The sequence below is a fragment of the Pinus tabuliformis genome, chromosome 7, assembly GCF_031772625.1.
Source record: "Pinus tabuliformis cultivar Carrire ecotype Pingquan chromosome 7, CPIR1, whole genome shotgun sequence".
NCBI lineage: Eukaryota > Viridiplantae > Streptophyta > Pinopsida > Pinales > Pinaceae > Pinus > Pinus tabuliformis.
In genome coordinates, this window is record NC_142293.1 from 557,775,275 (window position 1) to 557,802,564 (window position 27,290).

The 27,290-nt window shown below is 32.5% G+C and overlaps 1 pseudogene; it reads right to left on the reverse strand.

The window, feature by feature from the left end:
- Positions 1-2,928: 2,928 nt before the first annotated feature.
- The window catches only part of LOC149248596 (phospholipase A1-Igamma1, chloroplastic pseudogene), a 49,174-nt pseudogene continuing 24,812 nt past the window's right edge, over positions 2,929-27,290 (reverse strand).

Here is a 27,290-nt window from a genome sequence, read left to right on the forward strand (position 1 = left end):
TCAAAGTGGAATATGCATTTACTTTTTATAGACTTATTGAGGAAGAAATAGGTATTGCATGGAAAGAATAACTATTATGTTTAGTTTTTTCCTTTTAAGAACAAGAACATGCTTTTGCATGCATGAAAATAATAAGTATTGAGTTTGATTTCTTGAAAAGAATATGTGATTATTTTTATAGTTTCTTGAAAAATAACATGTGTTTATATGCATAAATAATACTTATTTTGCTAAGTTTCTTGGAAAATAATGTGTTGAGGTGCATATAAACAATAGTGATTATGTTTGTTGTTCTTGAAGAGAATATGTGTTTATGTATATAAAATGATTAGCTAATGTGTTAGTGTTCTTGGAAAATAACATGTGCTTATGCATAGAAGTAATGGTTGTTGTGTTAAATTTCCTAGGAAAGAAATGTGTATTGCATGCACAAGAGAATCACTATTGAGAGATAAGTATTTATATGCATAAGGATAATGGTTGTGAGGCTAGTCTCTTTTGAAAAGAATATGAATTTACATGCACAAAGTTCATAGTTAATGTGCTAGTTTCTTTTAAAATACGATAGTAGCAATGGTTGCTCTTTTGAAAAGAATGTGTCTTGTGCAAGAAATAATAGTTAATGTGGCATTTAACTCTAAAAATAATTCCATTTTCTTGTGCGAAGAGATGGGGATAACCATGGAAGTTCTTTTAAATATTATTATGTTCTTGGACATAGAAGTAGAATGTAATTGTTTCCCTTTCTCAAGATACATGTGAAGTAGGGACAGTTGAGCATGCCTTGGTAATATTTATGTATTTTACCTTATGCAGGTAAGATATGAATGGACCAACATGTGTAATAAGCATACACGTGTAAATATAAACATAAATATTTTGGTAGTTATGTACTTTTAATTAATGCATGTGCAGTGTTAATAAAGAGGCATGTCTCAATACTTTGTATGCATTTTAATTATGCACATGAAAATATGCTTGAAGCATAAGTAAAATATTTATTATTTGGATGTCATAGTTTGCTGACACTAGTAATTGTGGGAAAGGATTGTAACTCTTGCAAAAGACGGGCTATATTTAACATTATAGAAGGGAAAAAACTAGTGGTCCATGTAGATTAAAGGAATTTCAACTGCAGGATAATCCACTTATGGAAACATCCAGACCACAAAGACATAATGTCCGAGGATTTGCGAGTAAATGACATCATGATTAATGTAATAGCTTCTAGCTAGTTATGTTGTATTTAAGATGATATTTCTTATAATAGTTTGTAACAATGGTCAATGGATGGACTTCCTTACAACCATTGAGTGAGGGGTGAACACCCTCACGAGACGTTTAATAAAATTAAACATTTACTGGTTTTTATCTACGGGGTTTCCAAGGTATATCAATGTCCAATTATATGTTTTCCTATGTGCCATTCTAATGATGTTGTTTTATTTCATGGCGATTGACACTTACATAATCAAATATGTGAATAACCATCCTAAGTAAATAAACAACGAAAAATGATGTAAGTGATGAGGCTCATCAATAAGTAAGCTATATGGGTCACAATGCCCCTCTCCATCTTATTAAATTGACTTTTCTCACATTTATTTACATATTTTGTTATATTTTTCTTAGTGAGAAGGGTAAAGGTGAGCTACTATGTCATGTGGCCTAATGTGTGTTAAATGCAAGAATTGGAGCAGTTTTGGGCTGACTTAAGTGCAGGAATTCGGAGTAGGTAAACAAGAGAGATTTTAGGAGTTGTTATCCCTCCTTAACTCCTCAAATCATTCGATGATTCCTCCACTCTATCTCATCAGCTCGGTGTCACTAACAGCCAAGCAAGCTGAGTTCATTGGCAACCAAGCCTGTGAAAGTCAAGGAAGAGTTATTCTCGAGTTAGGGAGCCAAGTATCCCTATTTTCTAGGGAGTTGTTGGTAGCTCCAATTTTGTATAAATAAGAGAGCCAAGGGACTCATTAGGATTCGATTTTTTGTTGTAGCCAAGAGGCCATTTTGAGATAAAACATTATGATTGTTATTGTTATGATGTACTTGACTTTTTTATCATAATGAGAAATTTTGTTTTGATCAAGCATTGAGTTGACTCAGAGGGTTGAAGCCCTTGGGTTAGGGACCAACCCTAGCAGCAGAAGTTCCTCTTTTGTAGCTGTATTCTTAGCTTAGAATGATATTTAGCTGTTGAAGTTTGTTTATGTTTTTCTTTTTAGCTTAGCAAGTTACTTAAATTGTTGCGTCTTGTTTCCATTAGTTTAAGGAGGTAGATTAGTATTGCAGTTTAGTGAAGGAAATTATACTAGAAAAAATTGTGACAGTGGTCCCTATCTCATCTCCCTCATGGGATCATGATTAGAGGACCCCACTCTCACAACCCCAAAAACAGAGTTTGTCTTTTGTTTATTGCATATATTAAGTTTCATTCTTAGCTAGATTATTGTTTATGATTTCTTGGAAGAATATGAATTTGTTATCTTGTTTTCTTAAGGCTTATATAGCTTAAAAGGAAATCCATTTCATAGATCTAGTCCTTAACAGTAGATAGATCAACTTCCTCAAATTCAACTCATCTTTTCCATGTGGACATGTAGTGATTTATAAATGAAAACAGAAATAGGTTTTATTGCAGGGATTGTTGATCTGCAGGAAGGGACTCCTCCAACCAGCTTCACCTAAGTCTTCTCCACCTTCAATCGAGGCATACTAGACCATAGTCTGAACCTTTGTTTTCTAGCCACCATGAGCAAGCTACCTTAGGCAAATCCGACCTCCTTGAGGTGTTGGGTTTGGCCTTGGGTGATGTTTACCTTCCCTACACCTTCTACTACTGTCATGCACCCCTCCAACACCTCATCTCACTATTATTACCTTCCAAAACCTCTCAGCTGAGACAAATCAGGTGGCTGGGCGGTCTTACAAACACCAGAGTTGCGCACGTTCTGTTGGGGTTTCTCCACCACCCGTACGAGAATAGGCGACCACCACTTCTGTTTTGCGGACGGACGTTTGTTGGAAGGGTTCCATGGATTTAGAGATGACTGACAGACGAGAGTCTTGGGCACTATCGATTTCACAGGGAAAGAGTGCAGTCACCAGAAGCAGCAGCTGGAATTTCGCTTGTATTCCCAAACCAGATATGTCTGGGATTTCTAGCACGAAACGCTGGAGCGTGAGATAAAGAAACGTACAGTGATTGAATCATGGCGAGAGCGAATATTTTCGATTTGAGCACGGGATTCAGTTAAGCATAGGGAAATTTAAGAGGAGATTGATCGTGTGTCAGAGTTGATTTCCCGGAATAAACAGACTCTAATCTTGAAGAACGAGGACGGTTTGACCAATTCACGGCTGAAGCAGCTGTTTATATGAAAAATTGGGTGACCAAGCATGATGGCATTGATTTTTTATAAAGCAGGATCGCAATCTGAAAGAGCGAGCATAGCCTCAAATTGAAGGTAAAAGCTACAGTTTCAGAGGAAAAAATGTAATTAATGTGAACGCCTTATCTCGCTGTTCCGGGCCAACGTGTAATGGTGGGGTTTTGGGGATTATGGCAGTGTCATAAATTTCCGCGTAATCTTCTGGTTTCTGGGTAGCCGCAGTGTCATGTATTGCCTAATGTACCATGTTGAACAGACAGTGAATTATAGGTTACATGTGAAAACATGAATTTGGTTTCATTTGAAGGTCAAGTAAATTCGTTCCGTTTCACATCTTGTGCATTTTGAAATTGTCACCTGTCACCATTCATCTGCAGAATATCCGTAGTTATGCGTTGAGTGTTTTAAACAGAAAGACATTCAAATGACTCATTCTAGCCTTCTAATAAAATCAACAATGAGGGAGCGTAGTCCTTCATAGATATCAGATTTGCATGAAATTGAATGAATTTTAATGACATCTATGAGATCTAGTTGTCTAAGCGATCTATATTCTAAACTAAACAAAACATCACCCTCTCAACACCGTCTCAAGTTTTCTTTAAAACAACTTTTTTCCCATGAATTTTAATAAAAAAATTGGCATTTTTGTGAAACTCCTGTTTCCTCAAACAATGTATTCAAACTGTCTATTTTTAGATTATTTTCAAATTGATTACTAATGTCCTCATAAGCTGGATATTTCATGATGAAGTGTCATTTAGTTTCAATTGCTCTTTTCCTGCAAAAGATACAAGTTCTTGCTACCAACTCTGCCTTGGCAGTTATCCATGTACCTATTTCGCACCTAAAATGGTGAGATCCAGTCCTCAGCTGCACTATTAAAGTTTTATCCTTTCCCAATGTTAGCCTTTCCCTTGATTGCAGCACTCAAATAAGTCTTTTCATCATGCCACTGTGATGGGTTGAAATTTTTGGCATATATCGATTTTTTTCTGCCATCCTGTTTCGCCCACATGGCAATCCTAATTTTTTCAAGTACCCACTTTTTTATCTCCACTTTAGAACTAGGACAGTCTTTGCCAATTTATTCACCATTTGCTCATCCACTTGTCATTTTGCTTCCTTCAATTTTTCTTCCTAAACTTTAGCTCCTCTGCAGCAATCATCTTGGGCCAACCCTATGCATGCATGCTTTCCACATTTTTTAAATAACTTAACAAACAAATAATTGTTGAAGCCTCCATTGCGAACATTCCACCTTCTGTGAGCAAGATCTCATATGGGACACTTGACTTGACTTTGAAGTTACTAATGATTAAGTGATTTTGAATTCTTTCTAGTTGTCTCTACTTGTGATTTGACATGCTACTCCCCCAAACTTCACATCCATAGAGGACAACCGGGGTAACCAACACTCCAAAAAGAGTTTTCTTGGTTTTCCAGTCCCACAATTTTTCTTTCCTACATCTATTCTGAAGGAGGTAAGAAGCTCTCCATCCCCCTTGTATCCTTTTAGTTATGCATGTCTCCCAACTAAGCCTGTTGTGAAAAACAATTCCTAGGTACTTGTATTCTTCCATTATCTCCAAGGATTTTTCCTCAAATATAAAGCTAACCTGCTACTTTTTCTGCTTTAATAAGAAGATCATGACTTTGGTTTTGCTAGTGTTCACTTGCATCCCAACCTCTTGACAGAAGATCTCTAAGGCCTTCAAATGATCTCTGAAACCTTGAACAGATTTTGCAATTAGGATAAAATCATCAACATACAAAAGTAGTTTCACCACATAACCAGCTAGTTGAATACCCTCTCCACTGGTGTTGCTTAGCCATTCTTCTAGCTTATCAATATATAAATCAATTAAAGCCGAATCTTGTTTCAAAGAAAAAGACATCTCGACGACTCTTCCTACCGTTCCAATAAAACCGAGAGTGAGGGAACATGCTCCAGATTTTCTATGTTCATGGCCACACGAAGATTCTCTGATCCAAATTTTTAACACCGCGCATATTCATTGCAGTGCATAGCCACACAAAGATTCTCTCGTCCTATTTTTCTACACCACGCGTATTCATTGACTTTTGTAGCGCTTCTCCTGGTCTGTCTCACCTTTTGCTTTCCAAAAATGTTCTTTTCATATAAATTTTTATTATAATAGGAGACCAGCACAATTTGGTTGATATATTCTAAAAGTTTATATCAATCAATTACATTAATTGATGTATAATAAATGTAATTGATCTATGTAAATAGTAATTATTTAATATTAAATAATATTTGCAATTGATTCTAAAGATGTAAAAATACACAGAAAAAAATAAAGATTTAAAAAAATTATCAATATAAAAACTCTTATTTTTAATAGAATAAATATTATATAAATACCAATCTTTCTCACAATCTTGAAACTAGCGACTCATTTTCCATGTCATAATGGGTCCTCGTGCAAGATAATCTAATCCACACTAATTCAAGAATGAGTCTAATGTTTTTGCTACAAAAAAATTCCATTAATCTAGTCCACACTACTTCAGGAATGAACCTAAATGTTCTTGCTACAAAAGAAAATGGCATATCCAAATATGTTATCCTCTTCACCTCTACTATCACAGCAAGCGACAACCTCATGCCTCACATCTCTTTGGATCCGAATCTCCGAGAGGATAGATAGATCTGATTTCTTAATCGCTGGTTGATTCAATTTGCTGGGTAGCGTGAAACCCCAAAACCAATCTCTATGGCCTGCATCCTAAAAGAATTCATGAGCAACACAGAGATGTTACCAATGTGTTTAATTGTATGGAAAGTGCAACACGGTGTTTCAGACACCAAGCAACCTCAAGAACCAGAAGCACATTTATTGTCTTCGGTGCAAACAATTATTGGTCGATTTCTGGTCACTATCAACAATGGGATGAAACTGGCACAAATGTATGAATGGTTGATCTGCACAGACTGTAAGGGCATAAAAATTCTTGTTTTCTTCTCTGCAGGTCCAGGCTTGTTTTCTGCTCGATACGATGTGTATAGACCCTGCGATGTCATGCTCAGGATCAAGTCTATCAATCCTGCCACAAGATTTTCCACCCAACCATCTAGCCACAATGTTCATTTTGTTGATGTATGCAGAATCACTATTCTCTGGAATGTGTTCATCGGCAACACTTCAATGGCCTCCTTAACCATCCATCCAAAATTAGATTATATATAAACCCAAATAAAAATACTCTTGCAGCGGCAGCCATGGAAGCGGAAGCGAAGGAATAGGAGGCTTCAAGCGTAAGGCGATTGGGGAGTATCAGTGGGTCTGAGCCGCGAGATTCCAGAATGCAATGTGGTAAAAAATAATTAAACTAAGGCAGAAGAAAATTGAAGTATCTCATTGGCTAAATCTATCCAACCCCAAGCCCTCAGAAAAACACTTTCAATATAATTAAGGAACTACAAATTAAATAGTGCATAAGTGTATGGGGATGGATATCAATATTTATTAACTATTTAATTAAATAGGACTCTCTTAATTATATACTTCTATGGTTTTATGAATTACTAAATTTTTTAAATAAAAATTATAAAAAACAAATACATTAAATACAGTCGTACCAAACTATAATTAGATACAATCTTGTCGGATGTGTTGATACAAAATTTCTCAATAAAGCTTTACTATTTACTACTATTATTCCTAAAGTTGACGAAATAGTAAGTTTTCTATTTACTAACTACTATTATTATTCCTAAAATCATCTTTCTTGCATGAATTTGGGCACCCGGTTGCTTTAGATTAGGGACAATTTTGGGACTAGTCAAATCCAATCAATTTAATAGATATTTTCCTGTTGTATGTCTAGAATTAGCTGGACCCCTCTTAAAATTCAATCCAAATCTTTAACCATTGAACTGCGTCATTTACGTGCAGTTTCGTTTCTTGAGATAAAGAAGTGATGCCTTGCCACTCCCAGCGACAATGGTGGGGTTTCCAGTGTGACATTTCAGCGAATAGTTTCAGAGTAAATTTAGGGTTGTGTAAAGTTTCTACATTGATAGTCATAATCTTTAAGTATATAAATCTTAAGATAAATACTATAAACCCTAAAATAAATATGGTTGATTATGGTTTACTATGGTTGATTTTCATTTTGAGATCATTTTTGTCACAATGCAACGTTGGACCATGGATGACCATGGTTGAACATGATTAAAAAATTTGATGTAAAAAATTCAAGCATTGCTGGAGGTTGCTCCTCATACTTAAGAAAATTCTTCGGGCTAGGATAAAAAATTTATCTTGCCATCTAGGTATTAAGATGCTGAAAAGCATGCAAGGCCACATATTCACCTTCACTATCATAATCCATATTTGACGTAACCTCTTCTTCAAAATTTTCCATATTCATATTAGTTTCTTCATCAAAAGTATTTTGTCCTTCTTTTTCTTCTTCATTGTTATGATATTTTTCATCTTCTTATTTCTCAAGATAGTCCGCATCCATCTCATCATTCTGATCAAAATATTCTTCTCCCACTTCACCTTGTTTCGTTTCTTCACCATCACTATTGTCTTCCTCTACATAACTTTTTTTTGGACATGATGTGACTTCTGCACATGATTTTTCTAATCATTGAAATGCTTCTTGAATTTTACTAAATTCCTCAACGCATTCAAGACATAAACGTAGTGGCATATTATGCAGCGAACTACGTTCAAAGACTCACATGATTATATTGTGCACCATGGCTCTAATACCACTGAAGCAACAAAACCTGTAGCTTGTTGACTTAAACGTAAAAATATACAAGAGGTATTTTTAATAATAATTTATTATATATATAAAATGTACAAGTGATGTTTTAATGTTACAGTGAGGGCATGATTTATATTCCTAGGCGGGTGTCCCTTTATGAATGGTTGTTTCCTTTAGGGACACACCTTTTCACTAAACTAATCACTAATTAATCATTGTTTTCATGTAGTGTTATTATCTATATTTACATTATTTTTACATAATTTATGTTCATAAAATCGACCATGATAATAAACCCAAGGGATTGATATTATAAACCCAAGGGAATAATAAACCCAAGGGATTATAAACCCAAGGAAATAACATTAAACCCAAGGGATAAATATTATAAGCCCAAGGTATGTAAACCCTATGATAAATATTATAAACCCTAAAATAATCATGATTGACCATGGAGCCTCAAGGGTTAGCTCAGTTGTCAAAAACTGTGCCTCGCCATCGGGAGGTCACAGGGTCGAATCCACCCTGAGCCCTTGGGGTCAGGTCTTGCAGTAGGCCGAGGGGCGATTTAGCCTAGCTATTGCCCATATTTTTCCATGGACATAGCAATCACTCACTGACCAGGGTGCTCATGAACCACATGCAAAAAAAAAAAAATCATGATTGACCATGGTTTACCATGGTTAATTTTCATATAGATATAATCTTTGTCACAAAGTGACGTTGGACCATGGTTGACCATGACTGACTTTCATATGGAGAAAATCTTTTTCACAATGCGATGTTGGACCATGGTTGATTTTCATATTGAGAAAATCTTTGTCATAATGTGACGTTGGACCATGGTTGACCATGATTATAAACCTAAGGGATTTATATTAAACCCCAGGATCAATATTATAAATGTTATGAATAATATTATGCCCTGGGAATAAGAACCCTTAGATTAATAAACCTAAGGGATTGATATTATAAACCAAAGGGAATAATAAACCCAAGGGATAAATATTATAAGCCCAAGATATATAAACCCTATGATAAATACTATAAACCCTAAAATAATCATGATTGACCATGGTTTACCATGGTTAATTTTCATATAGTGACAATCTTTGTCACAAAGTGATGTTGGACCATGGTTGATCGTGATTGATTTTCATATGGAGACAATCATTTTCACAATGCGAGGTTGGACCATCGTTGATTTTCATATTGAGAAAATCTTTGTCACAATATGACGTTGGACCATGGTTGACCATGATTATAAACCTAAGGGATTTATATCAAACCCAAGGATCAATATTATAAACTATATGAATAATATTATACCTTAGGAATAAGAACCATTAGATTAATAAACCCAAGAGATTGATATTATAAACCAAAGGGAATAATAAACCCAAGGGATAAATATTAAAAACCTAAGGGATTATAAACCAAAGGGAATAATATTAAACCCAAGGGATAAATATTATAAGCCCAAGGTATATAAACCCTAAGATAAATATTATAAACCCTAAAATAAACATGGTTGACCATGGCTGATTTTCATATTAAGACAATCTTTGTCAAAATGAGACGTTGGACCATAGTTGATCATGGCTAACCATTGTTGATTTTCATATTGAGACAATATTTGTCATAGTGTAACATTGGACCATGGTTGATGATGGTTTAATTTTATATTGAGACAATATTTGTCACAATGTGACATTGGACCATGGTTGATCATGGTTGACCATGATTATAAACCCAAGGGATTTATATTAAACCCTAGGATTAATATTATTAACCTTATGAATAATATTATACCCTAGGAAAATGAATGTTGAGATTAATAAACCCAAGGGATTAATTCTAAAACCTCATGGTATTATAAACCCAAGGAAATAATGTTAAACCCAAAGGATTAATATTATAAACCCAAGGTATATAACCCTAAGATAAATATTATAAACCCTAAAATAAACATGGTTGACCATGGTTCATTTTCATATTGAGATAATATTTGTCATAGTGTGATGTTCAACCATGATTGACCGTGTTTTAGCATGATTGATTTTCATATCAAGAGAATATTTGTCATAATGTGACGCTGGACCATGGTTGATTTTCATATTGAGAAAATCTTTGTCTTAATGTGACATTGGACCATAGTTGACCATGATTATAAACCCAAGGGATTTATATTAAACCCATGGATTAATACTATAAATCCTATGAATAATATTACACCCTAGGAATATGAACCCTTAGATTAATAAACCCAACATATTGATTTTATAAACCCAAAATATTAATACTAAAAACTCAAGGGATTATAAACCCAATGGAATAATATTAAACCTAATGTATTAATATTATAAACCATAAGATTAATACTATAAACCCTAAAATAAAAATTGTTGACCATGGTTTACCATGGCTGATTTTCATATCGAGACAATCATTTTCACAATGTGATGTTGGAGCACGGATGACCATCGTTGACCATGAATGAGTTTCATATTGAGACAATCTTTGTCACAATGTGACATTGGACCATTGGACCATGATTCATTTTCGTATTGAGACAATCTTTGTCACAAAGCGACATTAACGATAGTTGACCTTGGTTGATCATGGTTGATTTTCATATTGAGATAATCTTTGTCATAATGTGATTTTGGACCATGGTTAACCATGATTGACCATGGTTTCTTTTAATATTGACCATGATTGATTTTCATATTGAGATAACCATGGTTGACCATGATTGATTTTCATATTGAGACAATCTTTGTCACAATGCGACAGTCGACCATGGTTGACCATGATTGAACATGACTAACTATGGTTGGCTTTCATATTGAGACAACATTTGTCAAAATGTAGCGTTGGACCATGATTTACAATGGTTGACAATGGTTGAACATGGTTGAACATTGTTGATTTTCATATTCATAAAATATTTGTCAAAATGTGACATTAAATCATGGAAGACCATGATTATAAACCCAAGGAATTTATATTAAATCCTAGGATTAATATTATAAATGCTATGAATAATATTATACCCTAGGAATATGAACCCTTAGATTAATTAAACCAAGGGATTGATATTATAAACCTAAGGGACTAATAAACCCTACGGATTAATACTAAAATGCCAAGGGATTATAAATTCAAGGAAATAATATTAAACCCAAGGGAATACTATTATAGATCCAAGCTATATAAACACTAAGATAATTATTATAAGCCCTAAAATAAACATGCTTCACAATGGTTGAAAATGGTTGATTTTCAAATTGAGACAATATTTGTCACAATGCAACATAGGACCATGGTTGACTTTCATATTGAGACAATCTTTGTCACAATGCAACATTGGACCATGGTTGACCATGGATGGCCATGGTTGTCACAATGTGGTGTTAGACCAAGAGACAATCTTTGTTACAATGTGACTATGATTATTGACCATGGTTGACTATCATATTGAGACAATCTTTGTCACAATGCAACATTGGACCATGGTTGACCATGGTTAACGATGGTTAACCATGGTTGATTTTCATATTGTGAAAATATTTCTCACAAAGTGATGTTGGACTATTGTTGACCATGGTTAACCATGATTGACCATAATCTACCAAGGTCAACCATGTTTGACCAATGTTGACCATGGTTGACCATGATTGGTTTTCATATTTAGAGAATCCTATGATAAACCCTATGATGAATATTATAAATGGTAAAATTAACATGGTTGACCATGGTTTATTTTTGTATTGAGACAATCTTTGTCACAATGTAACATTGGACCATGGTTGACCATGATTAATTTTCATATTGAGACAATCTTTGTCACAATGCGATGTTGGGCCATGCTTGACCAAGGTTAACCATATTGAGACTATCTTTGTCACAATGTGAAGTTGGACCATGCTTGACCATGCTTGACCAACATTAACCATGCTTGACCAAGGTTGACCAAGGTTAACCATGGTTGATTTTCATATTGAGACAATATTTGTCACAAAGTGACATTGGACCATTGTTGACTATGGTTAAACATGATCAACCATGTTTGACCAATTTTGACCATGATTGATTTTCATATTGAGAAAATCCTATGATAAACCCTCTGATAAATATTATAAACGGTGAAATAAACATGGTTGATTTTCATATTGAGACAATCTTTGTCATAATGCGATGTTGGACCATGGTTGACCATGATTGATTTTCATATTGAGACAATCTTTATCACAATGCAACATTGGACCATGCTTTCCCATGGTTGGTTTTCATATTGAGACAATGTTTGTCACAATGTGACATCAGACCATGGTTAACCATGATTGACCATGGTTGAGGATGGTTGACGATGGTTGACCATGCTTGACCATGCTTGACCATCATTATAAACCCAATGGATTTATATTAAACCCGAGGATTAATATTATAAACCTTACGAATAATATTATACCCTAAGAATATGAACACTTAGATTAAAAAACCAAAGGGATTGATATTATAAACCCAAGGGATTAATACTAAAACCCCAAGGGAATAATATTAAACCTAAGGGATTAGTATTATAAACCCTAAAATAAATATGGTTGATCATGGTTGATTTTCATATTGAGACAATCATTGTGACAATGCGACATTGGGCCATTTGACCATGGTGCATTTTCATATTGAGACAATATTTGTCATAATGTGACGTTGGACCATGTTTGACCATGATTGATATTCATATTGAGACAATCTTTGTGAAAATGTGATGCTAGACCATGGTTGACCATGATTGGTTTTCATATTGAGACAATCTTTGTCACAATGTGACATTAGATCATGTATTACCATGGTTGGCCATGCTTTTACTATGGTTGACCATGCTTTTAGTATGGTTGACCATGTTTGACCTTGGTTTTACTATGGTTGACTATGATTGATCATGATCGACTATGGTTGAACATGGTTTGCATATGACTCACCATCATTTGACCAAGGTTTGACTATTGTCAACTAGATTTAAACATGATTGACTATAGTTGACTATGGTTTGAATATGGTTTGATTGTGCTTGACCATATTTCGACTATGGTGTCTCTATAGTTGACCATGATTTCATTATGGTTACCATTGAAATGGTGGTTGTTGATGCTCAACAATGGTTTGTCTATGGCTAACCGTAGCCATCCACAATATGTGTCCATGGTCAATAATGTCCATCCACCATAGTTCAATATAGTTAACTATGGTTGACAATGGGTCAGCGACTGATAGGTCATTGTGTCTTTGGTAAGTATAGTTCACCATAGTAGTCATGTTAACTATTATTGACTATGATGCCCATATTGACTATAATTGACCATGCCACCAATAGTCAACCATAACCATGTTGACTATAGTTAACGATGTCAACAATAATCAAACATAATTAAAATGTTTTAAGAAATTTTAAGTGAGTGGAGTAATATATTATTAATGTAACATTGATATTATATTAAACTATTATTAAAGCTATTTATATGTTTTAATAGTGTTTTCTACCGTTTTTTAATAATATATTAATGTCATAATTAAATATTAATAATATATTAAACACTAAATATTTATATACTAATGATGTATTAAGCGAATATTATATCAATAAACTAAATTAATGATTAAATTAATATATTAATGTATTATTTAATATTTAAAATACTAAAATATTTACCTCCTAGCCAAGTTCCTCGCCGCAAAGTTGAGACCCTTGGTTGGGCAGACTGAGTCCTTTGTCAAAGACTCAGCTTCTTTTATTGAGGATCTTAAGAAAATTAAGCTTGAGCCCGAGGACATTCTGGTAAGTTTCGACGTGGTCTCGCTTTATACTTGTATTCCTATCAATGAGGCCATGAAGGTAATTAATAAGCTAACTGACCCGGATACGGCTAAGTTGGTTGAGCTTTGCCTTACCTCCACCTTTTTCAGCTTCGAGGGAGAATTCTATGAGCAGACTTGCGGAGTTGCCATGGGCTCCCCCTTGTCCCCTGTCGTCGCTAATCTCTTCATGGAGGATTTTGAGTCTAAGGCTTTGGCCTCCTCCCGGCTATTACCGAAGCTTTGGAAAAGATTTGTTGATGACACTGGTGTTGTCTGGTCTCATGGTCCTGATGAACTGGAGCGTTTCTTCAGTCACCTCAATAACCAGTCCACCGCCATTAAATTCACGATGGAAAAAGAAGATAATGGTTGTCTTCCGTTCTTGGATGTTCTCATCTCTAAGAAGGTGGATGGTTCCTTTTCTCATCAGGTGTTTAGAAAGAAGACGCATACTGAACAATATTTGCATGCGTCTTCGCATCATTTCCCCGCTCAGAAGTTAGGGGTTCTTAGCACGCTTGCCACGCGTGCTGTAAGAATTTCGGATGAGGAGAGCCTGGAAGCGGAGAAGGCTCATCTCCTTGATGTTTTCGAGAAGAATGGTTACAATAGGCACCTAGGTCGAAAAGCCTTCCTCAGGGCCAAAAAGGAGCCTTCAATCCGAAGAGTCCCTAAAGACCATATCATGGGTGTGAACCTTCCTTACATCCAAGGGACCACAGATAGGATTGCGAGGGTTCTAAGAAGGTACGATGTGCCTGCAACTTTTAGACCTCTCCGCACGATCCGTAGCTCCCTCAGGTCTGTGAAAGACCCTATTGACCCTAAGGACATGAAGGGCGTATATGTCATTCCATGTTCCTGTGGGACCCCTTATATTGGTGAAACTGGTCGCTCTATCAATCAACGTATTAGCGAGCATTCAGCTGACTTAAGACATGGTAGAACCAAGTCCTCTGCCCTAGCTGAACATGCGGGGAAGACTATGCATCATGTGTGTATAGAGGATGCTCAAGTCATTGCCAAAGTTGCGCAGTTTCACCATCGCAAATTTAGAGAGGCCCTGGAAATTGAGAAAAGGCCGAACAATCTTAATAGGGATGATGGCTGGAAGATTAGCAGTTGCTGGGTCCCAGCCTTGTCTTCCTAGCCTCCTCTTTCCCCTTTGGTTAGGTCTTAGGGTTTCTATCTTCCCTCTCCTCAATTTCTGTTCTTGGCGGGTGTGTCTTGGAATGCAGGAGGTAGTAATTTGGTTTTAGTAGTTTCGGGCCAATTATGGCTTTTATCCTATCCGAGGGGGTAATTCAAAATTTGATCAGATACCTTGCTTTGTTTTTTAACTAGTTATTTCCTTTAACTGAATTCATATGTATTTAATTAAAATAAACCTTTTTTAAACCTTGTAAGTAAATAATTTTAGTAATAAATATTGATTGTTTAATGGATATAAATTACTAGGTTAGATTAACATGTGCTTTAATTATGGTATTTACTTAACTAGAATACTATTTATAAGATAAAAATTATTAAGTAAATATAGAATATTTAATAAACATAATTAGTGTATGAACTTATCATAATTAATAAAAATGTTTTAAATTTAGAGGAGATCTAGTTCACCTTTGGACCCTGAATTTTAATAAGTATTACACAGTTACCTATTGTAACTATTTTATAAGAATATTTGTAATTTAATACTATTTATTATATCTAAATAATAATAAATTTAGGTTATTTGAAAAAATTTAATTTATTAATGACCTTTATATTTAATTTACCTTATTTATATTTAATTTACCTTATTTATTAATGACCAATAATTCTTGTTTACCTTTGGACCCCTTGGGTTTAAACAGTTATTATTAAATTAATACACACTTACCGATTGTAACTTAATTCTAGGAATAATAGTAATTTAATACGATTTAATTTAAATAATTTGGGGTTAATATTAAATATAGGTTATTTAATAAATATGATGATATAATGACCATTATATTTATTACTCAATTAACTAATAATAATTAATGCTTCTATTAATAAAAATCAAGGGTTTGACTTTGATCCTCAGGTCAAAATTAGCCGTTGCAATATAGCCGTTGGAGTCTCTGCACACTCTATTTAATTAAGCTTAGCCTGATCATTTCTTCAACTTGTCCTGACGATGAACCACACTGGTTGGTTCGAAACGCGTCGACAAAAGATTGATTATGTGATTTTGCCGAAGATATCCAGACAATGTTATGGATCACAGAAGTCTAAATTCCTAAATATTAGTATTATTATTTTAGTATTAAAATAATATTATTTCCATTTACATCTATTTCTTAAATTCCATGCATGATTCTATTTCTTAATTAACTTATATTTACTTTAAATATAGACATAATACACCTAATAATTATTCCAATATTAATTGTAAAATAATCACCCAAGAAAAAAATCCATTATTATTTCATTATATCACTATTATAAATTTAAACATCTTTTGAAAATATCTTTCACCATCTCACCATTAAATAGATAATTCAAATAATTTTTTAATATTGAACTTTAAAATAATTTTTATCATCTCAAAAATAATAAAATTTCAACTTTTATAATAAATAATGATAATTTGATAAATTATAAGATTCCATATATTCCTTACTATGTTATCTTATTCCCATGGATCTACACCTTTTACAACACGAAGTTTTTTTTATGCGTCTTAGCACTTAATATATGGTTATAACCAAATCTATGGTAAGTTCAATTTTGACCGTTTGTTTGAGTGACACATGTATCAGTTTATAGCGTGGGTTGGTGAATCAGTCAAATATATTTAATTTCGTGGTTTTTTATTTTTCTCTACAGAGTTGTTTTTAATGTGATATTTTAGATTTTATGGTGTCGGAAGTTAATGAAAAATTTTAAAATAAAATCTTAATTTGTATTATTTAAATTGATTTTTTAACTGTCTATATAAATTTAACACCTTAAAAAAATCTCTTCAAATTAACAAATTCCAATATAAAAAACAAATTGTATCATTACACCAAATACTCTGAACAAACATTAATTGATTCCATTTTGATAATCGATAATCGAAGCACCTTGCACGATCACCGCAAGAATGGAAATGCTTATACTCTTAAAATATTTTTATGTCGTGGCTCCATGTGTATACCTTTAAAAAAATTTATGTCATGGCTCCATGCTCATATTCCTTCAAACCCCATTGTTGTCATCCATTTGTAAAAAAGAACTAACAAGTCAACGCCCACAATTTTTATTTTTACAAAGCATTAATTTTAAAATTAGAGGATGAAATTTTAGTTGGTATAATTATATTTAAAATAAATTTTATTTTATTTTATTTTTGAAATCAAATTTAATAATTAGATTGATGATTACGTCTATAGTATGTCTATTTCAAAATAAAGTTTTTAGAGTTTTATTTAATTATTAATAATTATCAAGTGAATTTTAGAAATTCAACTTGCATAGAATATTTTAAAATATTGTTATGTCACTGTTGGCAGCAATGACATCTAGTATTTTTTCTTGCTTATTAATATAGACCGTATTATGAAATTTTTACAAATTTTCGAAGTTAACCATGGGTTTTTATAGTTTTATAACTCATGACATCAGTGTGTTGCCATATCCTCGACTACTATTTTCGAGGATGAACATCATCCCCATGCGGCAGCGAGTTGTTTTATATTTATTGTGTATCATCCTTTGTAAATTCTCTTGATGGCTTGCATACTTTCCAAGTGCTAGTGGTAGCAAGGTTCAAAAAAATCATTATCTACTTTTCACATACATGAGTTTGGATTTAGGGTATGTGACTTTTGTGACCATCGATATGGGGTTTCTAGTGGAGTCTCAGCCTAAGGAAGAACTCTTAGAGAGGCTCTCACAAGTTGTTAGGGTTTCTCATATGCATATGGGCTTTTCCGCAAGGGTGGATGTCATTGCTACCAAGGACCGATGAGGTGGAAATCCATTAGGGGGAAATTTTCAGGGATTGGGGTTTCAGCGAAGAAAATTTAGTAGGGGTTTGTCACTTCTAAAGAATGTGCATCCTGAGAAGTTCAAAGCTGAATTTGTTGAGGAGGAAGAAGAATCCAACAGAAAACATGTTAGCTGAATTTTCTTATAAAACCCCAGAACTATTATTTATATTAGTTGACCCCATTTTTCCCATGAGTCCATTATTCAGTTGATGAGTTAATACATTGCGAAGTTTAGAGAAGTGTTTTCAAAATTTTTATGTAATATTCCAATTTAACTTCTTTCTTTTCTTGTCTTTTAGATCTATAGTAAGTTGTTAGTCATTAAATTCATCCTTGGTCAGGTTGTTCTATATTAATTTCACATGATCGCCCTTAGTTGGTGGAGCCTCTTGTTTTCATTATGCTTATGGTTAATGATTCTCCCTATCATTCCATATAACCACACATTAGTTGTGGTAGATGTATGTCTAGATGTGATCGTCGAGCTCACTAATGAGGAAGATCAATATGTATGCACTACTTCTCGCAATTGAGTTGTTTGAATGGAGTTAAAGGGATACATTGGAGAGATTGTATGTGTACTGACTAAAATATTTCAATCTTAGTGTTTGGGTAGGATTTAGAAATCTTTTCTATGGAAATCACAGTTTTTGTGAAAAGAGAAGTATTAGAAATTTGAGTTAAAAATAAATGCAATCCTTGAAGCATCCTTAGCTATAGTTTGGAATTTTTTATTTCAACGATAAATACTTGTTTCAATTCTATTTAATAATCTGTTTTGAGAAGATCCAACACTTGATAATGTTTGCATATGGCATTGTATAATTGAAATTTTTCTACTAGATATAACAATTATGATTCAGTGTAATGTTTTGTCTTCTAAAGCTAATAAGACATGGACGAAGTCAAATTTTAAGACAATTTAAGACTTTCCAGTAACATGGAACATAAGAACCTGTGAAAGGTAAAATGTTGCAATGTGATTTGTAACTACAAATGAGAAGGTATAATGTTATGATATGCAAGATATGGTAATGCTTTTCTAAATTGCATGATGTTTATTATGTGGAAAAATTGGAATGAATATCATCTATATGATATGATATGTTAGTTATGAATTCCTGTCAAATTTACTTTTACAGATTATGGGACCCATGTTGATGGTAAATTATGAATACATGATGCACATAAATGTTCATCTATTTTAATGTTCATGTGCATTTGGTTAGTTATGTAAATTACAGTGGGAAAAGGTGCTAAAAGAGAATTTCACATGCTAGAAATTTATGGGACAGTGTGAAACACCCAAGGAGGATATGGGCCAATGGTGGTTTCCTGTTCGAATTTCCTCTCCCTAGAGATATATGATCTCAGTAAGGGAAAAGAGTTGGCCAAGATAGTGAGAGGGGAAAAATCTTGAGGAAAATCTATTAGTTTTGGAGCTTGTTGGAGGAGGCCCAAAGAGTGAGTTGTTGAGCTCTAAATTCCTCATAGACAAGATGTTGTTGGAAGAATGTCGGGGAAATTATATGTGTTATAATTCCAACGTTAAATTATCAATCTCAGACTCATAAGCTTCGAGGCACAAGCGCAGGTAACGCAGGATCAGAGCATCTAGCCTAAAATAACATCATGAAATACAAAATACCTAATTCCTATATCTAATTATCTCATCCAAAAAAGATGAAGTGGAGAAACCTATTTCACTGTAATCTAATCTATCTCCAAAATTTGAATCACTATTCTATTTTAACTATGATTTATTTAACTCAAGAACTCATTATAAATAAAACAAACAACTAGTACTACAAATGCTTCTAAACCAAACCAACAGTAATCCAAATTCAAAATTATTGCATGAGCTGCTAAAAAATTATTGCACAGTATCCACATTATTGCATAGGTAATATAAATCACTGCACTAGTAACACAAACCACTATACTAGTGATACAAATACAAATCACTATTCAAATTAGTACACAGGTGATACAAGTTTATTGTACAAACAATACCAATCACTTGCTCAAGAAATCCTTGGGGTTTGTAAACTAATGAAAACTCATAATAACTCAAACTAATTCCTTCTAATATACCTAATTCACAAGTTTAATTCTGAAAGTCTTCAAAGGAAATTAAATGAAAATTTCAATCAATGCTCTTATACTACTTAATTTAACATATTTAGATTCGAAAGACTTCAAAAATAAATAAATAAAATTATATTCTGATTTAAAACCGATCTAAATAAACTCAGAAAATATTATATGGAAAAGAAAAGTAACATGTGATCTAAACACAATTTCACTACAGTTATGTTGAATCTCAGAGCTATGTTACCACTCTTAATATATTAACATACGATATACATTAATGAATAACGTTCCACCTTTTATATTTCTTGGTGTTCTATATAAAATGCAATGCTATAGAACTATGTGTCATTGATAAGTGCACATGATTTAAAATTATAAAGACCAAATCCAATTTGAATCGACAAGTTGAGCTCATAACACAATTATCATTTTCGTAATTCATTTGAAATTGGAGAGCATTTTTCCAAGTATTCTTAATTGTGAAAATATGATTGAGAAATCATTCATGAGCAAGAAATACTAATTAACATTGTCCTCCTGTTCACCAAGGCTTAAAGACAATACATTTTTCCAGATTCAAGAAAGAAACAGAGCAATGGTTTAAGTACAGAATGGAAAATAGTAAATCTAAGATCTATTTGGCAAGCAACTTTAAAATGAGATATAAACTTATGAATCGAAGTAAAACACACTTCCTACAATCTATATGATTACAAGACTTATTTCCAGGTGGTGGTGAGCCTTTGCCACTTCCAGGAGCAAGTCTAAATTAACCCAATGCTTTAAGAACCGGAAATCATAACACTTACAAGAATTTAGATGCCAAATAAAGATTATGTATTAAGGTTCAACAAACCATAAGTTCAAATAAAAAATACATCACAATCTCCAATGTTTCCTGAGCATATAGCTTCTTGCAACAATATTACTTAATGATACTTCCTATTATCTTACATACAAAAGACATCAGGATTTATATAAGGTTCAGCTGATGAAAAATAGATGTAACTAATTAACTAAAAAAAGTAAACATATAACCCAAGACTAAAATTAAGTTGTATGCAATCTTCTCAAACAACTTCAAATGAATCCCAGTTAAGCTCATAGCACGATTGATGAAACCAACTCCTTATTGGGCATAAGGAGATGAGCTCTGGAATGCCAAAGATTTGACTAAATGTTCACTGGCAAATGGAGTAAAGGAACAAATTGAAGCCAAGTAAGGAGAACAGATCGAATGAAAATATTTCTAGAAGGTGCAACAAACTGTCCCAATCATGGTCCTACACGTGGCTGATCCAAAACCGTCAAACCTAGATTTTCTTTACTTAACCCAGAATTTCGGCACTAATTCTATACTTAATACTCCCCTGACCATAACTTTTTCGTGATGATGAATTTTCCAAACTATTTTTGGGTTACCTAAATGAGGGTAATATGAACAAAACCTGCGTCTTAGAATCCTGATATTCTTCCCCATTTGATTACAAATTTTATATTTTCACCTACAGGAATTCTGCATTCTATACTTAATCTTGTAGAATTTAGTTTAATTAACTTATGAAGAATTTCAACAATAGATCCTTGCAGTAAATAAACTTGGCAAAACCATCATTATAAAATCATAGAAAAGTCATATCTAATCATTAAAATTTTAAGAAAACTAATGATAATAAACCACGAAGTGTAAGATATGAATTGGCGGCAAGTTATGAAATTATGGTATGAAAAGTTCTAAAAATATAAGAATTTAGGTTATGAATGGTGATATTGTTCGGTAGAAAAATGGGCATATTTGAGGCCCAACAAATTCATAACTAACATATCATATCATACAGGTGATATTCATTCCAAATTTTTCACATAATAACCATCATGCAATTTAGAAAACATTACCATATCTTGCATATCATAACATTATACCTTCTCAATTATAGTTGCAAATCACATTGCAACGTTTTACCTTTCACAAGTTCTTATGTTCCATGTTACTGGAACATTGTTATGCTATCATTAAGCTACCCCAGCTTAATCACACTAGCAACATTAGTCATCATTTCTTTTGATAAAAGCATACCTTCAACAAAATACTATTATTTACAAAATATATTGTCAATTCAATATTTCAACAATGTAGAAAGGTGTTGCCTTATCCAAATTTCATAAACCACTTTTATGCATTAAAAATAACCATAACAATAAGGATACATCTTCTAGATGCTACATCCAAGGAACTTTAAAACAAAGTTTTCATGAAGTTGTTTTCCCAACAACAATTAAGGGAATAGGACCTTCAAAAATACCATAGCCACTAAAATGACACTTCATTTACGCATATGTATCTAATCAATAGTGATTATGCAACATTATCAAATTCAAGTCAATCACACATACCTTTCTTGGTTAAACAAATCAATAATGTTGATGGGTTCGAAATGCCATCCTGATTTTTGTTTAGTGATGACAACGAAGACACCACATATTCAAAACATAATAGAATTAGCTTATTAGATTTAATTTAATGTCGTTGTAGTACTCACACACATTGGGTGAGTTTGTAAAGGATGAAATTAACATATTTGTTAGATGTAGAATGAATACCAACTAACATTATCATTGAATCATCAATTTGTAAAGTTTTGAAATTTGAACAAGCAACGTAATCATCAACGTCAGATTACTACTAGTTATATCATTAAGTTGGTAGAACATACATAATCTATTTCATCTCATGCATCTCAGGACATTATAATACTATCAAATAATCTTGGCTTGTCTCATCCTACCAATTATTATTTATTATGTTCATATGAAAAGCCACGCCATTTTTTTCATTCTATTTTATTAATGGAATAACAATGCATTAAATCATCCACTTTAAAAACACTACTGTATCATGATCTAAGTTCTTTGTATCATTCAAGAACTTGCAGTCATATGTATACATTTTTAAACAAGTATCAATTTTCGTAATTATTCCAGTTTATTAAATACAATACTATTATGTGTGAAAGCTTCTGCAAAGCTTTAATCATACAAAAACATTGATTTATCATTATTAAGTAATTTTAAATAACAATTATGGTAACAATCCAATCAACCTTAAGTCCAATAGTGTAGTGCCACCATTAGACCAATAACAAGAAGTGAACTACCATATTCACCTTATTTACAATTTCTAATAATCTTCAATCAAAACTAATTCATGCATATAAGTTTAATAATTAGTCAAACCAACCATCTTAATTCAATCCAAATCCATGACAAGACTCAATCGTCAATTAGTCATTAAATTCAAGTCCTACCACTTGACTCGTTGTTTGTTTTTAACATCCAAAGTTGTTCTTTTGATGTTTTTTAAAACATTCTATTGTCCTGTTCAAGGACAACTCCCCACCTTTTCATTTTTTCGTTATCACACAGAACGATACATGCATTCATTCTTTATAAGTATTTCATTGTACCTTTAGTAACTTTTCTCAAAATGCACCATTAAGCATTATTATAGGAGTATGCTTGCAAAGGTGCGTAGTTAATCCACACTATCACTAGTGAGTGCTCAATATTGTCCATAAATGCAACATAATTTTTATTTTCTTTTATTCACATAAATATTAAAATGTCATGATCATAGTTTTAAAGCATCATTATCACTTACTATTCTTCAATGCAGTTATTAACATGCATCATGCATCTCATGTTAAATAGTCTACTGCATATATCGTTATGTAATTTCTTAGAATCATACCTGAGCTAATGCTCATTAGTATCATACCTCTACTTGGTTTTCGCGTATAGATTCCCAAAAGGCACTAGTGCTGCAACCTTTTGCTCTGATACCACTTGTAACATCCCCTGGTAAATCTCGTGTAAAAACACATAGGATTATAAAAGTTTCACATAATTTACTAGCATGTAACATTCTGAATTACTTAATCCATAGTCCTTCACTAACCCTTAAATAAAATTATTTTCATTACATAAAATAAGTTTATAGATGGAATAGCAAGTTAAATAACAAACATCCATTATGGCAACATATTAATATAAAGCTCTCTATTGTAATCTTACATCATTTTCATCATTCATATACATAGACTAGTTATTTACATATTTGATGATGTAAGTGCCAGTTTTCAAGCAAGGAAGCAACATCATTAGAATGAAAAACACATCATTAGACACCGATATACCATGGAAACCTCGTAGGGGAAAAATAACAAACATTCAATTTTATTAAACATCTCATGATGGTGTTCACTCCACACTCAATGGATGTAAGGGAGCCCATCCCTTGACCATTATCACAAAATATTACAAAGAAATATCATATTAAATACAACATAACTAGCTAAAAGCTATTATATTGATTATGATATCATTTACCCACAAATCCTCAAACATTATGTCTTTGTGGCTTGGTTATTTCCATCAGTGGATTATCCTATAGTGGCTATTCCTTCAATTTGCATGGACTACTAGATCTTTGTCTTCCATAATGTTAAATATAATTCGCCCTTCTCAAGAGTTACAATCCTTTCCAGCAATTACTAGTGTTAGCAAACTATGACATCCAAATAATAAATCTTTTACTAGTTATTCTCCAAGCATCTTTTCATGTGCATAAATAAAATGAATACAAAGTATTGAGACATGTCTCTTTATTAACATTGAAAATGCATTAATTAAAAGTAGATAACTACCAAAAACATGTTTTTTTATCTATACGCATGTATGATTATGACACATGTCAGCCCATTATCTTACGTGCATAAGGTAAAATACATAAATATTACCAAAACATGCTCACTCGTCCCTACTTCACATGTATCTTGAGAAAGGGAAAAAATTACATTCTACTTTTATATCCAAGAATATTGTAATATTTAAAAGAACTTCCATGGTAATCACCATCTCTTCACATAATAAGAGGGAAGTATTTTGAAACTTAAACACCACATTAACTATTATTTCTTGCACAAGACATTTTTTTCAAAAGAAAAACTATTGCAACTGTCGCATTTTAAAAGAAACTAGCACATTAACTATGATCTTTATGCATGTAAATTTATATTCTTTTCTTGATATGTTAGCCTCACAACCATTATCCTTGTGCATATAAATACTTATCTCTCAATAGTGATTCTCTTATGCATACAATACACATTTCTTTCTCAATAAATTTAACACAATAGCAGTTACTTCTATGCATAAACACATGTTCTTTTCCAAGAACACTAACACATTAGCTAATATTTTTATGCGCATAAATACATATTCTCTTCAAGAAAAACTAACATGATGGTTATTGATTTTATGCACCTAAACACATATATTTTCCAAGAAAATTAGCAAAATAACTATTATCTATATGCGTATAAGCACATGGTCATTTTCAAGAAACTATAAAAATAATCACATATGCTTTTCAAGTAATCTAACTCAATACTTATTATTTTCATTCATGCCAAAACATGTTATTGTTCTTAAAAGGAAAGACTAAACATAATAGTTATTATTTCCATGCAATACCTCTTTCTTCCTCAAGAAATTTATCAAAAATAAACACATATTCCTCTTTGAGGAATTTAACACCATAGTGATTATTCTTCTGCATATGAACACATAATCATTTCTAAAAGAAACTAACATAATAATTATTATTATTGCATGCAACTACATATTAGCTATTCTTTTTATTTATACAAACACATTTTTTTTCTAAGATATGACATGTATTTCTATCCTTTATGTGCATGGTTCACATGCATTCTTTTCCCAAATAATATGATAGCTTCTTTATCTTTTACGTGCAACGTTCCCATGCATTCTTTTTCAAGAAAATGTCATAGTTGATCCATCTTGTTATGCATAAGAACTAGGCAAAGAATTTTTTTTTAACAATAATAAGGTTAGCTTAACGTTTATACACAAAACCATGGAATTAACACCATTAATATAGCCATGAAATATTTCACGAATTCAAATCACATATCACTTATCGTTTCCTTCAAGAATCTAGTCTTTCTCCCCTTAGCTTCTACCTCCATATTCAGTTCTATGTCAATGGTGTCTTTGCAAATTCATTTGCACTTTCTCTCCTTTACATTCATCTTTAACAGTTTTGTTTTGCATGTCGCAGTCTTCTGTTCATTTTAACAGTACAACGCTTGTGGATCCTCCAAGTCCCGCATGCGTTTTTCTTGCCAAGTTGTGTGAAGGGTATTTTGTTCATTTCCTATAAAACCCGAAGAAAATTTCTCCTACCAAAAAGTGGACCCTTTGCCTCATCTAAATCTTGTACTTTAGCCATTTCAGTTTTACAGATGTTAATTAATTTTGCAATGAATTCTTGATGGAACAATCTAATAAATTAATAATGTTTTACCATATGTAAATACATGAGCTTTAAAGGTTAGTATATTACACATAAATTATATATATATATATATTGTAGATAAATGTCTTTCGGATTAATCACATCATTAGGATTTGGTTGACATTTCAAACCAACTAATGTGGTTCATCCTCAGGATGAACCACATTAGTTGGTTCAAAACGTCGACCAAATCCTAATGATGTGATTGAGAATGAACCCCATTATTTGGTTCGAAACGTCGACCAAATCCTAATGATGTGATTAATCCTAAAGACATTTATCTACAATATGAATCACAAAAGTCTCATATCTAACATATATAAGAATTCTTATTCCATAAAATAGATTCCATTTGTAATTCATTTATTTTTTTAATTATGGAGTTGACATGTAACATTTTAAATATTAATGATAGACAAATAAATGAACATATAACATTTTAAAATATATTTATAACGAAAATATTTTTTTTATACAGAGAGAGTCCTATGGCTATATGTTTTCTACTTCCATTGAGACATGTATTAATATTTTAATGTGTAAAATGTTAATTAGGAATGAAATATTTCAATGTCAACTATCTATCTATTTATCTATTAGAAATCTGCCCCCCCCAAAAAATTAATTCCATATTAAACTTTTTTAACTAATAAAACTTTATATATATATATATATATATATATAAAGTTTTATTAGTTAAAAAAGTTTAATATGGAAATAGTTTTTTTGTGGGGGAAGATTTCCAATTAATTCATTTTTTTAATATGCAATTGAGTTGTAACATTTTAAATATTAATAAAAAAATAA